The sequence below is a fragment of the Caloenas nicobarica genome, chromosome 1, assembly GCF_036013445.1.
Source record: "Caloenas nicobarica isolate bCalNic1 chromosome 1, bCalNic1.hap1, whole genome shotgun sequence".
NCBI lineage: Eukaryota > Metazoa > Chordata > Aves > Columbiformes > Columbidae > Caloenas > Caloenas nicobarica.
In genome coordinates this window covers 82,775,153-82,790,671 of record NC_088245.1, presented here as the reverse complement: position 1 = coordinate 82,790,671, position 15,519 = coordinate 82,775,153, and positions in this window count along the sequence as shown.

Genomic DNA, 15,519 nt, shown 5'->3' with positions numbered 1-15,519 from the left:
CACAGCATTAATAATAATAATAGTAACCATATTTTAGTATGACTCATGGAATCATAGAACAGTTTGGTTTGGAAGGGACCTTCGAAGGTCGTCTAGTCCAACCCCCCTGCAATGAATAGGGACATCTTCAACTAGATCGAGTTGCTCAGGGCCCCATCCGCCTGGCCTTGAATGTCTCCAGGGGTGGAGCATCTACCACCTCTCTGGGCAACCTGGTCCAGTATTTCACCACCCTCATTGTAAAAAAATCCTTCTTTAGTCTGAATCTACTCTCTTTTAGTTTAAGACTATTACCTGGTTTTGTATCACAACAGGCCCTACTGAAATGTCTGCTCCCATCTTCCGTATAGGCCCCTTTGAGTATAATACTGGAGGGCTGCAATAAAGTCTCACCAGAGTTTTCTCCTCTCCAAGCTAAACAACCTCAACTCTCTCAGCCTTTCCTCACAGGAGAAGTATTCCACCCCTCTGATAATTTTTGTGTTTCTCCTCTGACCCCTCTCCAACAGGTCCATGTGCTCCAGAGCTGGACACAGGACTCCAGGTGGGCTCTCACCAGAGCAGAGGGGCAGAATCATCTCCCTCAACCTGCTGGCCATGCTCCTTTTGATGTGATTATGCATTTCAGTGTACACAAAATACTATTGAGAAGGTATTCCACAGTGTAAAATATTTATTAGGTAATCTGAAAGGTCTTTGTGTGGCATGTGCAGTTTTTCAGATATAGTTGTATTTACCCAGTACTGCCTATAAAACGTATTTTAACCTTCCTCCTCAAAGATATTCTAATGCATCACTATAATATCCTTGTGAAACAAACATTTGGATTTTTTTAACAACCAAAACCATCATTTCACAAGGCTTTATACAAATGGGAAACGTAGTTAAGATTTATTTATTATGTAAAATGGCAGAGATTATTATGTTTATTACTTTTAAATTGCACAATACTTTTACATTAGGATCAATTTTAGAACACAGGATTAGCTACTATAACTACTAGCAGTTTTGGTGCCTTATTACCTTCTATTATATTCTGAAGTAATTTTCATTTATTTAATTTAAATTTCTGACATTCTGCTTTTTCAAGCCTTAATGTCTTAGTTCCTAAAAATCCAGTTGGTGTTTTCTATCTCTGCTACTAAAGAAGTGCTGTTATTAAGTGATTTGATGGCTTGTTTAGTCCCTTGACTATTCCAAGGCTCACTTTGCTTAATTTAACTACTGTACTCGCCTGCTCCCTCTCTCCTCCCCCCCGCCCCTTTTTTGTTCTTAATTGTTTTCAGAGTACTCAACTTCCTGTGGGGAATCAGTCAGCATGCCAGACTTCAAAGCACTTGTTACAGTAGACCAATTTGGCAATATGCTAATTTAAGCCTATTTTTGTATCTTTCTACGTTGTTTCTACGCAAACAAAGATCATTTTGGACATTAGCGAAAGAGCGAGGTCTTTGGAGGCTTTTTATTGCCTCATCTTATTGGCAGAAAAAAGAGAGTGACTCTCAGCTGTTGGAGATGGAAAATATCTGTAGGGTCTCATTTGATACATCCTTCTCTTCATCACTTCCTCCATTTTATTTGCTTTGCCCAATCTGATCCTGGTCCTTCAAGTGAATCCACATACACTGCATGTGGACTAGCTTTAAACCAGGGTAACTGGTGTACAGCTCTTACTGTATGACCATGAGATGTGGGGCTGAGGGGCCTCAGCTGTGCAATTCTCTATGGGTTCACAGATGAAAATATGTGAAACCTAAGGAACACTTAACTAGACAGTTTGGACCTCTGAAATTCTCCGAACAGTGAAACGGGTTGAATCTGTGAAGTTTTTAAGTGTGCTGGGCAAAAACATTACATCTATAATTACATGCACATTTACTGACACTGTACAATTTAAACCATCAGACACCTGACAGGTGAATCTAGGAGATGCATATAAAAATTTAGTACAAATTTATCCACACAGACAGTTGCATGACTGAACTGCTCAGAAGGATCATTGATTCATGTTCCTTCATGGATGAAGTTACTGAGTGCTTTGGACATAATCCAAATAAGATTTTATGTGTTTAACATCACGCATCATCTCAGCTAAGTCAATGAGGTCATAGTTCCAGCTTCATCCATGCTGGCTGTATGTATCCTTGAGTTGTCTATCTTTAAAGATTTGGTCTATATCCATCACAAAGCCATGATTAATGCTATTTCTGTTAAAATAACAAGAGCTGCCAGCTTTGTGCTTCATGCTGGTTGTAGGGTAAAGAATAGATGATCTGGCAGGAAGTATACTGGGAAGATTTTTTTTAATGAATCTGAACTGGCAAGATGAGTTCATTTTGGGTCTGGAGAGCACAGCATTTTTGTCGTGTTGTCAGAGGCTAGTGTCTTGTAGAACCATGACCTTGGATTTATCACCTGCTTATAATTAGAGATGTTTAGCTTTTCAGTCGATTATTTGATGATAGAGAGAGAAATCCTGGCCAGATTCTGTAAGTCTTCAGTGGCATCAGAATCTCATTCAAGGCTGCTATTAGCTTTGTGTTTAGTAATCGATGCCTTTGCAGTACTTGATTATGGTAATTTCATTAGTGATACTGTTCCAAAATGGCATGGATTGATTTTTGCAAGGAGAGTCTTGTATACAAGGAAACAACCGGAATTCTTTTATTCTCATGTTTATTTTTTATCATCAAACTGAGGAATGCGTTTTCAAAATGCTCTCTCCATTTAAGAAGGCACTTCTGTTCTGGAGGACTTCAGACATGAATGGAGAGGCTATTGTGTCAGCAGAGGCTGACGGCAGAGGCTGTGTACTTATAAAAGGGCACAGACAGGTCATACTATGAAGAGTTATCAGGAATCTCTTACATGTAACATATAATTTTTATTTGAGAAGATGGTGAGCATGAACTCAGCGTAGAGTGCTGGCACAACGACCCTTATGCGAAGGCTACAAAGTGGATTCCCGCGTCACCTTCTTTCTGCAGAGGGAGCACTGTGCAAATCCTGAAAAAGCCAATGTGAAGACTTTGTCTGAAGGTTGTCCAGCTGCTAGCTAAATAAGTACCTTGATCTTGTGGCCCAAGATCATACTAAGTTCTTAGGGACTTCCATAAACTAAATCTGAAGTCTGGCGCTTTGGAGAGTCCGATATATTGCTGTGATTAGTGATGCTGCCTTTTTTGGATGGGTGTGATCTAAAGGTGGTCTTTTGGTTCACGATCTCCATTGAAAAATGGAAACAAATGTTGGTTAATTACCAAAGTGAATTTTGTTTAAGGTTTCCTACTGTAAAGGAAAAACTAAAGAGACACATAACCTGTAATATTTCTTTAATGGAATTTAACTCGTTCCGTTCTTATTAGAAATAATAAATGTTGGCAGATTTTAAAGTGAAAACATAGTTTCTAAACAATGGGTCGAAAAATTTTAAACCAAAATATTTTAAAATTTTTCCAGACCATTTTTAAATTATTTTCTTTTAGCCAAAACTGCTCTCTGAATCCTGTCCATCTGGTGAACAGTTTCAGGCTGTCTAAAATGGTATCTTTCTCTGTAGTTAGGCCATTGCTCCAGTTCAGTGTTCTTTAAGAAATGATCTCTTATATCTCTTATACGTTTAACCACATGTATAAGATGGAGTGATGCCTGCATATGCAAAAGATCAAACTATAATAATGTCTTGGGAAATGGAAGATAACAGACTCTCCAGTAGCCCTCATTAGTGGAATTATAGCTAAGAAAATTATTATCTGAATACTACAGATGGTTCAATGGCTTCTTAGTGCAGGGACAGAGTGAAAAAAATTGTAAGCAAAACATGCTGGGAATGACTAAATGGAAAAAGAGAAAATTTTTTTCTGACTCCTAGTGGAAGCGGCTCCAAGTCAAAATGTCAGATTCAGATAGCTGCAGACCTTGAGGCTAATGAGATCTGGATCTGTATTTTGTAGCTTGCATCCGTAGTTTAAAGTGAATTTGAGATCTAAATTTATATGTGCGATGCAGTTTAATATCATTTGAGTTTCTGGTTCTGGTTCCAAACAGCTCTTAGACAGTGATCTGAGAAGCTTCTGAAGAAGGCAGTGGAACGTATGCCTCGCATTTTGCCTAAGTCTTTAAAATCAGAAAAAGGTTGTATTATCTATGAATGTAAATGTACAAAAGAAGTGTCAGTATTGTGCAAGCATAGGAAAGTAAAACATCTTCTTTCATAGTAAAAGTTTAGGTCTTGTCCACTAGATGTTTGTTGTTATTTATTGAATTTTGCTGTATTGATTTCTGTAACTCTGACTATTTATTTTTCTACTGCAGCACACATTTCAGTAAAAACTCTTTTGGGGGCAAAAGGCCAGAATGAAGTCTTTGCATGGCTTATCTCTAAAGTAGGAAGTGAGAGATTCAGAAGTTGCACCTATAAAAACCAGTGGGGATTCTTTGATGTCTCTCTTAATGTGCTGGGCTTAGATTACTTTGTGAGTACAAATAGGGTGAAAGGTTTGAGGTTACTTTTAACCAGCTCTTAGGATCATGATTTGTCCATGGGGTAGTTTTTAATAGAGCAGATACAAGGGGATGGGCTATCAGATGCAGTATCTTGAGGCTGAAATCCAGCCTCTGTCCACAGAAAGACTCACATGACCCAAAGATTCATGATATTTTCAATATCATACTTCTTTAAAGGCAGAATAAAAAAAAGGCCACGGCATAGGATATTTCTTCTCCAGTTTTTCAGCCCTTTCAAGTTATTTTCCATAACTAATAACAAGGTCCTCCCCTTTAATTTTTTGTTATTTATGCAGATGTTTTTTATGCAGACGTTTAAATGTAGAACACTAAGTACCACAAACTGCAAGACAATGTCACGGGAGGAGGCTGCATGGTGCAGGGTACCACTCAGGCCTGTGATACTGAAGTATGTTTAGAAGAGTTGCTGTTCTGTGGCAATCAGTTGGTAGTTCTTTGTTCACCATCTCTTGTAGTTCAGTTTCTACTGAAATGAAGAGCTTTGTAAAAGAGATAATTTTGAGGCTAAACAGTTCATTCCAGTTCTTGCATTTTTAGGGGTTACTGTTTTCAGCTGAGCCTGCTAGTTATATTTGGGAGCAAGTAGTGTGACAATGTTTAAATTTCAGTGAGAGAATTTTAAAATAAATAATACTTCTCTGAGTTTTGCACAGGTCAAGAGCATGCAAATTCACAGCTATTGTGGGTCAGCTCATTCACACTAAGAGTAATAACATGGTTCAGGATTAAGCCCTACAGTGGGGGACAAACTCTGCCCCTTGTTTCATCTATTGCTTTCCTTCATGTTCTTCTACCTGCATGGGACAACAGAACATGGTGTCAATAGGCCCACATTCTTCTGACTTCCTAATTCAAACCACAAGAGTTTCTAATAAGCTGCCAATCCTATTGCATATTTATTTTTGCAATGGCACCAAACCCACAAGTTGTATCCTTCACTGTTAGATATTCCCTAAATGCAATAAATTATGTTCTTACGCTATTGTAATGACTCTGTCCTTTTAAGTTGGTCAGTTAAGACCAGGTTTAGGTGCACTGTCTTTAGTTATGATGTAAGCCTTTCAACTCATAGGTAATTGTTTCAAGAATTCTGTTAAGCTGGTGTAACTGCAAGATTCCTGACAAGTGAAAAAGTATAATGAAGTGTGCAAATAAAAACCATCATGAAAAGTGATCCTTTTCGACACAATACTGATAGGAAACCTAAATCTCCCATCAAGATTTTCTTTACAGAAAATCTGATATAACTATTAAAATCAGTTTACCCCAGACACGTAGTTACGCAACTTGGATCGGAACCTAGCCTAGAAGATTCCACTTGTTTTTCCACTTTACACACACAGGGAACTGATAATTTCTGCTATTCTTTTTCAAATAGAAATGTTACATTTTCACTCTATGGATAAATGGATTAAGGTTTTGTCAGGCCAATTTTGAAGCTTTCTTTCAAGAAATTCACAAATCTTTAAAATGTCATACTGCTCTTATACTTTGGAACGTCTTAAAGATCTACCTAGGGAAAGGATGCATATTATTTATGACTTTCCTATAATCTTGACTTAATACATTTGAATCTACTAATTACTGGAAGAAAAAAAGATTTCTGAATGACTTAAAAAAAGCAAAGAAAATGTACAGGTTAGGAATTTGTTATTGTGGTGACAATAAGCCCTAGATAATTAGAGACTAATTTATGACCTAATTATATAGGCTGAAAATTCTGCCTTTTAGATCCATTTTGGACAGACCTGTCTATATATGAATCTTCTATTACCTACTCATAGCTATGTTGTTTGTCACTGTGCTTTTCCCCACATTAGGAGAAGTAGAGGAGAAAGTACTTTCTCCTTTCAGCATTTCCAGGACTGCAGAGGGACAACTTCACGTGCTGGAACAAACAGAGCAGTGTTGGACCAGTTCTTTTCCATAGAAAGATAAACCTAACTCTCACAGCAGATGAGCTGGAAAGGATATGGACATCTTCCTGGCCTAAAAGTATTTATGTGAAGGACACAGGATGGACTTAAGTCCCTACATTGGCAATGTCATTGGACTGCATTTTTTTTTCCTAAATGCAATACTGTCATTATATTTAAATTTCCAAAATTCTCATGTAGTCACAACCATATTCAAAAGACAATTTGAATATGGATCGTTCCATATTTGAAGCTAAGCTAGGACACTAATTAATCCCTTTTCTGCAGTTCTGTAATGAGTTGGCGAGCTTACAAGTACCACTGACCTCTAATGGATGGAATCAGAACTGTTCAGTCATTTGTCATGTCTCATAGGGCACAACTCATGGCAAATCTGCTTTAAGTTAAATACTAAGGACTTCTGCTTTTGGGTCAGGAGAAGCTAATTTCAAGCTCAGCTGCCGCCAGGAATTTCTGAGTGGTTGTGTTCTCCAGCTCAAGAGTAAGGTGTCATTAGCAAGCCCAAACGAGTGAGCAATTACTCACAGGAATGAGTTAATGCTTTGTTTGCCACTGTAAAAAAGTTTGCAGTCTGTCCACAGTAACAAATGTGAAGCTGTAGGTGGTGAGAAATTTGTTATACTATATAAACAGAACATTTCAGAGCTATTATAAAATTTGAGGTTTTTGCTGAACAGAGCTCTTTATTATGTCTTTCTTCATTGTGGGCTAGCTAGCAGTGATTCATGGAATATTGCTGTACATCTGATTTTAGTAGTTAGCCATTACATCATGTTAACATATTTCAGTAAGTAATCAGTTCAGGTTTTGGTATGCTGCTTTAATTCAGATTTCATTCTTTGCCGAGTATTTATTTTCGAAGGTGTGTTGTCCATCTTTGTCTGAGACCATGCTGCCCTCTTTGCAGTAGCCATTTTAGGATAAAATGCTTAATAAGATTTACATTTAAAAAATGAACTAAAAGAACTGGACACCCTCCAGCAAGAAACAAGTAATTATATCATTTGTATTGCAAAACAGGAGCAGCTATAAGACATCAGTATACTTTTTAAGAAGACTGATATTCTCAAGAAGCATTACATCACATACAAAACAACAGGCCAGGTGGAAAGGAGAAGCCCTCTCCAGTGTAACCTGCAGACTCATAGGCAGGGACGTGGTTTTTATTCTGGGTTCTGCTTAATCAAGAACTCGGAATTTACCCCTTCTGTTTTTTGCCTTTTGCTTTCATGATATTGTGATTATGAAAGCTAGTGAGGGACATAATTAGACTTTGTCCATGATCAGGAGAATTTTTTTGGTAGATTTGTCCCAGAAAATCATCCACGTATTGCATAACACATGCAGAAGACTTTTGTCTGGGTAGATTATCTTACATTTCTTCTCCCCACCCCTGCCAAAATATGAGCTACTGGGGTTTTTTTCTGTATAGCTGTGCAAAACCTGGCATAACTAAGGTGTATTTTCCGCGGTTGGTTAATATGGCAAGAGATATTTTATGTAGCTTAGGTGCTTCTGGCCTTTAGACTTCTTGTTCCAAGTGAAAATGCAGGAACTATTATTCCTGTCTGGTTGGATGACTAAACCAGTTTAAAGAGTCTTCAGGCAAATCACTGTTTGTGCTAAAACCCATGTAATGTTTTGTGAATCTCAAGTAGAAATGCTCATCAGTTTTTCAAATACTTGTGAATAATATGTAATCTCGTGAAAAAGAATCATGTATGTTTGGCATTTTATTAATGAAAATATTCCCAAATCATTGTCTTAGCTTGTTTAAATAATCAGTAACTACCCTGAAGACAGACCATTTGCAAAAAGCTGTTAGATGAGTATTAATAAATTAATATGTTAATTAATTCTGCATCCATGTACAGACTTTATTGCTGTTTGCTTTGTATCTTTTTTTAAGTAAACCATTTTGAGCTTTTATTTTTGTGTGTAGCAAACTTTACGTTAGAGTTGGTCAATCTATTCTCATATTGGCAGAAGGGGATTTTCATTGATCGTTTTCTCTGTATTTGCCTTTTTTCCTCCTTCTCTAAACCCTAGTGCTGTAATGCAGAAGATTTATTGTCAATGATTTATTAAAATGTAATTCTAAGGTGACTCCTTATCGTGAAAGTAATCTGCAGGCTATCTTTGTTTAAACTTGCAACCTGCTTTGTCAAAGAAAACAGCCTATGAAATTTTCATTATAATAGACAGGTTTTTATAATGAACTAGGAAAAAGCTATTATGACCAAACAACAAATTGTTAGGAAACTTATGCATTGAAACAATATGCTCATTAATTGTAATTTTTGGAGGAGTGTGAACAATTCCGTTTAATGGTTACATTTTTCAGTCTTACAAATTAATTTGAATTACCCAATATCACTTAATTTTTCCCTAGGAAAGCTTTTGCTTGCCCGAGCAATATTATAACTGCTAATTCAATTACACTGAAATTGTTTAATAGAAAATATAATTGCTTATTCATACAGAATACCCATTAAAGAAGTGCAAAGGCCTATACCCTAGGGTTACTACATATTAGTACTTTGGGAATTCAGATGGGAATGCTGGGTAGGGAAGGTGCTGACTGATCTTTAATTGTTCATCACCTGCCTCCAAAATAATATGAATGGACCCAAACTAAATGACCACTCATTACAAGTTTCAATTTAGGAGCTTGGCTGGGGTCAGCAGATTGCTTATGCTGATCGCAATGATTTGAAGTTGTGATTACCATAAGCAATTTAAATTTTATTGATCTACCCTTCTGAAAGTTGTAATTGAGCATAGATGTTGGACCCGTAGCTCTCCAAACTAAATTGTACTCTGAAGCCCTTGCTGGATTACTGCAAGAATCAATAAGCAGTCAGTCACATTAACAATGAAATAGCTCCATTAACATACAGTGCTACTGGTGAAACTTTATTTAGGAGGGGTGTTAGTTCACTTCATTGTTTTATCAATGAATTTCAGTTGTACAGGGAAAAGTATAGCTTGTGTGCGCCTAATGAGCTTGCATAATGGTAATCTTATATGCTTTAACTATGAGACTTTTTATGGGAAAGATTCTTTTTTTTCTGTGACAGATTTACTTTAGCATGATTAGAGGAACTATGTAACTGGAATAACAATTTGTTAACTGTGATGCACTGAAATAACTTGGGTGACAAAGAGTTTTCTGCTGTGACATATGTTCACTATTAGTGGGTTTCAGACAAAAGGTCATGTCTCAAACAAGAACACAGACACATAGTGAGTTTATAATCTATATATATTTGGAAATTCCAAGTGGAGTTTAGTGGTCAGTCTCCTGAACACCCTCTCTCTCTCCAAGTTTCCTGCACCTCTGTGGCGTTCCTGAAGAGATTAGAACAGTGACCAGAGGAAGGCTGGTTGTTCTTACATAAAATAGGCAGTAGAAAAAACACCAAAGAGGTTAGTAAGATGGATAATAGACTTGTCTGGATTGCATGAAAAATATTTTTCCTGTGATTCAAAAGTTCCTCAAAATTTGGGAAGGAAGACAGAGAAACTGGACCATTTGAAGTATGGCATGGCTGCAAACACAGAAATGTCTTTGACTATATCTCTCATGTATCCCCTTTTCCCTCTCTCTGCTTTTACTGCATCTTCTGTCATACTTTGTTTGTCATAACTTTAACTCATTGCAATCTTCTTTACTGTAGTACCTCAAAGCCCTAGCTACAGTACAGCCTGTCTCCCTTCCCTCCATACTAAGTTTTAAATGAGCAAAGAACGAATATTTCTTGACTTTATTGGTAGTGGTATTGTGCTAATTGAGTAGTTTTAATGGAGTAGACTTGGATTTGGGAAAGTGCCATCTTTGTATTCACCAAAATGATCATAGAAGAGCCATACTGATAGCATTTTATGTTACATTTATACCTCTTTACTACCTAAGGAGCTGTTGATTTCATACTGCCCCAGACAATCCTACTGGCAACTCATTCATGAAGAAATGAAAGCCACTAGCAGTATACCGGGCTTAGTTTAGACACGGTTGAAAACCATTGCCATTAGATATAGTTACTTTTCAGGAGCAAAAGATCTCTCTGCTAGTGAAAGGATTCATGTTTTTGAAGAAGGGTAATGCCATCAACTGTGGCCATGGTGTTACATAGCAGCATTGAGAGCAGCAGTGCTGGATAACCACTCCTGTGTACTACTTGACTTGAAAACCCCCTGCAGGACACAAACTATAATTTCAGCACCTCATTACTACAGAATTTGTGGTCTTATAAACACTCAACAGTCAAAATGCCTAACATATGTCTATGCAGAACTGTCACAAATATGTTTGAAATAAAGGCTTATTCATTAAAATTTAGCAGTAGATAGCTTTTGTAGTCTAGGACATATACTTCAGATCAGTGAGACCAGGCATCTTAAAAGGTGTAGACATGCTACAGTGAACAGCACACACAGCCCTTTTCTAGAAATATAATCCTGAATTTTGATATGAGCTGGTTTTTAGTGTAGGACAGTCCAACCAGTTCTTTGCAGCTGTAACAACACAAACAAATATTTTATCCTGTCCTACAGGACAAAAAAAAGTGTAAAAGTGCTTAATGATATTTTTACTGCTTTCTCAGGAATTTATTTTCTCCAGGTTTCTGCCACTATATGCCATATCCTTACTGAGATGGTAAGCTGTTTTTCCCTAGATATTGGTTTCTCGAGGATTCAAATTAACGCATGTGTACTGTGATCCAGCTCTTGGAATTCCTTTCTCATTCAGCAATTCAGTTGGTATGGTTTATGCAAGACCAAGCCCACATCTACTTTATAGAAACTCATGCAGAGGATGAATAAAAGAAGAACACATATATCCTTCAGATTTCTTTCAGCTGAGGCAGTGTTGTTATCCTGGGGAATCATGTGGAAAAAAATACATTCTACTTACAAAGAATTTCTATACCAACTTCTGACGTATAGCAGACACATAGCAATGTAAGATGTGGCATTGATTCGTAAAAGGCTTAATGTTAATGGTCACTTTCAAGTAGAGCAACATGTTTACAAGTGTAAGACACCCTAAAAAAAGACATAGCTGACCTTTAAATAGGAAACATCGGCAAGAATAATGTTCAGTGAAAACTGTCTTGTTGAAATTACAGTTCTTCAGGTAAGAAATTATACTAATTAGAAGAGGACTTAAGTATTTTATAAACTATAAGATCACTTGTAAAATTTGTAATCAGATATATATACTCAATTTTCAAGAGAGATTTTTGAATATGGTGTTCTACTGCTAATATATTTATTGCAGAAAATCTGAGAAAAACATGTCTGATCAATCTATATACTATATAAAATGTCATGCATCAAGAAAATTCCACATGTACTAAGTGTTACATTGAAGGGATGAACAGTTCTCTGTCATGATAGCCCGATTATGAGATATTATCTATCAATTTACATTGAGGAAAGAAGATCCTGTTTTAGTGCTTGAGATTCTGATCTCTCTATCATCTCTTTTATGCTAAAGAACTTTGGGTTTTCAGGTCATTTCTGACAGGATCTCTAAAGAAAAACAAAAAACCCCACCTTTAATTGAGAGCCCTTTACACTAAAAACAATTAAGTTTTGAAATCTATTTAATTTTTACTAGTTTTAAGCACCGTCATAAACATCTGCCACCTGGCATAGAAATTGCTTCATATGGCAGGTGGGGAGATGAGATTTATTTAAAAGTTCTTTGTCTTTGATACTTCTCCCTGCTGTATTTTCCAGTAGAATAATTTGAAAGTGATGGCATTTAAATAACCATTTATTGCCATAATGGAAGAATACAGTTAAAAATACATAGTGTAATTGCTGTCATTCCAATATAATAATACAGCAGTAGGCGTAATAGAGCAAGCCATCTTCAGTCTAGTTTGGCCTCCAGCCATAACATTGGCCAACACTTTGATAATTCAGAAGAAAATAAAATGCCTTCAGCCGCTTTTCTGCACGTATATGTAATGCATAAATTGATTGATTTATTAACCTGGACAAAAAAAAAAAAAAAAGTTTTATTTTTCCTCTGTAGACAGTGCTGGAAACTTCAAATCTGGGAGCTGACTGTATTCAGTTTTGAACTCATCCACAAAATCAAAATGAGTTTCATGTTGTCCTTTGAAAAGCACAATGTATAATACACATGGAACCTCCTTCCCATGAATTGCAACCCACCTGTTCCATATGCTTTCTCCTGTACAGACTTCTTGTGTATTTTTTTAATGCCACCAGAATTCCGAAGTAATTTATAAAGAAACATGAAGCAGCATTAGATAGGATGCATAAGAGGTTGGAGTGGCCAAATTCAAGGGAAAACAAGTTCTGCTTGTCTTTTCCCTGCCTTGGCTTCCTTCACATTATTGCATACTTTTTGCGTGTCATCTTAGGGACAAAGAAAGAAAGGTATTTCCTATTGTCCTTCTCCCAAGACATTTGACTTCTTTAATGGAATAATCTCGTAAAATCATCTGTTCTTGCAAAATTTGAAACACCTTGAGCAAATGATCTCATCTGGACAGTCCAACCTGTGAAATTCTTGCTGAGTCGATTAGGTCCACATGAGTTTAATGCAGAACTAAGACCATACAAATAGAGTCAAGAAAATTTGCAAAAAGCTCTGAGTGCAATATTAGCAACTATAAAACCATCAAACATTGCTTTAAATGCCACAATAACACTTGATTCTTGTGCCAGTAATTTTCAACAGCTGAGTATGACTGCAAAACAGTGTTTTATATCTGATTCATTTTGGTTGCTCTTACATTCTGAGTTGTCCTAAAAGTCCTTCTGGAAATCGAGGGGAGGAGGGAGTGTGAAGAGGCTGATTTATGCACTGTAATCCTGTGAATTTCGGGTACCTTAATCATCCTTCCCCAACTTTAAAATCTAGTTTTTTAAACTTGACTTTGTATGTGCTAACATTCAATAAATATCCTCATGACCCCATTCCTCTGTTGACAAGAAATTTCATGGAAACACAAAACATAGGTAAGTCATAGAAAATATTCTTGAACAGCAAATTGTAAAGTTGGTGACATGAAAATATTCACCAAAGATCTGGCCTCTGTGTCCTCTGACTTGTCATTTTTAGTGCGTGTAACATACTTATTGTGAGTAATGTAAAGATGAAGATTTGTCAGAATTGTTGAGAAAATAATTTTGAATAAGAAATATATCTGTGGAAGAGAGTAATGATATTTAAATAGAGGATTCATTTTATGTTCAGCTACCATAGTTTGTCGTATATTTTTTCCAACTCTTTAACTCATGAAAACAAAACTGAACATAAACCATTGTCTTATATTGTTATTGAAGTTTCTTGATTGCTCTTTCTTCTAACTTTATTTTTAACTGCTGAGGGAACTGGACAGATATACTCATTATGGCATTCAAATCAATTCCCCAGCATCTTCCTCAGAGTTTTGAACAATATTCGTTGTCCAAGGACTGCATTCATGGACCATCAGTGTGTGAACGTAGATTCATTTTGGCCAGCAACTGTCAGCTTGCCAAGATTCATCTCCTCTTTACTTTCCCTTCAGAGTCAGAACTGAAATTTCCCATACCTAACAATCATTTTAAATTGAACCATTGTCAAATTTAACGAAGTTAATAAATTTTTTGTTTGAGTCATTAATAAATATTGGAGGTAGACCAAGCAAAAGCCAAGTTTCATATTGATTTTGGAGAAAAGTAAGGTCCAGGTTTTTCTGTATAGGCTTTTGGAAATTCAGGTTTCGTTCTCTGCTCTACTGCTTTTACTACAGAGGTTAATCAGTTAAGGTTACGCTTTTAAATGTTCAAATTTTGCCACTGCAATGTCAGTTAAGCTACTGGTGTGATTTTGAAAATTTGCATAAGTTCTTGAACTGTATTTGATGTCTCAGAATTTAACAAATTTAAATAATCAGAGATCAGAGTGTTTTTTCTTGCTATTAGAAACATATCAAAACCTTCCTTCCTTCCTTCCTTCCTTCCTTCCTTCCTTCCTTCCTTCCTTCCTTCCTTCCTTCCTTCCTTCCTTCCTTCCTTCCTCCCTTCCTTCCTTCCTCCCTTCCTTCCTTCCTCCCTTCCTTCCTTCCTCCCTTCCTTCCTTCCTCCCTTCCTTCCTTCCTCCCTTCCTTCCTTCCTCCCTCCCTTCCTTCCTCCCTTCCTTCCTCCCTTCCTTCCTCCCTTCCTTCCTTCCTTCCTTCCTTCCTTCCTTCCTTCCTTCCTTCCTTCCTTCCTTTTTCAATTTAAGACAGCCATTTTCTTTACTGCAGTGACTTCAATTTTATTAAGGTAAATGTTTCTGGGAGCAGAAATATCCATTCTTTCTTTGTTTCTTTCCTACCAGGTAAAAGTTTCTAAATATTTTTGTGACCTTGTTGTATTATCTTCTGTTATTCTGCCACGTAGTGTCTGGTTTATACATGGAAATATTAAGATACATAATTGCTAAAATCATGTGGTTTATGTGGCATAACAATCTTGTGCATGTGTAAAAATAACTGTGAACAGCCTTACATACAACACTTAATTCAGAGGAGGGACACCAAGTCGGTGAAGGGTTTGGAGGGGAAGCTGTATGAGGAGCAACTAAAGTCACTGGGTTTGTTCAGCCTGGAGGAGACTGAGGGAAGACCTCATGGCGGCTACAGCTGCCTCACAAGGGGAGCAGGAGGGGCAGGCGCTGAGCTCTTCTCTCTGGCGACCAGTGACAGAACCCGAGGGAATGTCAGGAAGATGTGCCAGAGGAGGTTCAGGTTGGACATGAGGAAAAGGTTCTTCACCCAGAGGGTGGTGGACACTGGAACAGGCTCCCCAGGGAGGTGTCACGGCCCCAAACCTGATAGTGTTCAAGAAGAGACTGGACAAGGCCCTCAGACACATGGTGTGAATTTTGGTGCTCTCCTCTGCAGGGGCAGGAGTTAAAAGTATAAAAAATATTTTTTCACAACATTGTTTTAGTTAGATACAGTTTGTGTTGAAGCTTGTTGTAGTAAGTCAGGAATCTGAAATATAACTTGGTGATTTACATAATTAGATAGCTGTAAAT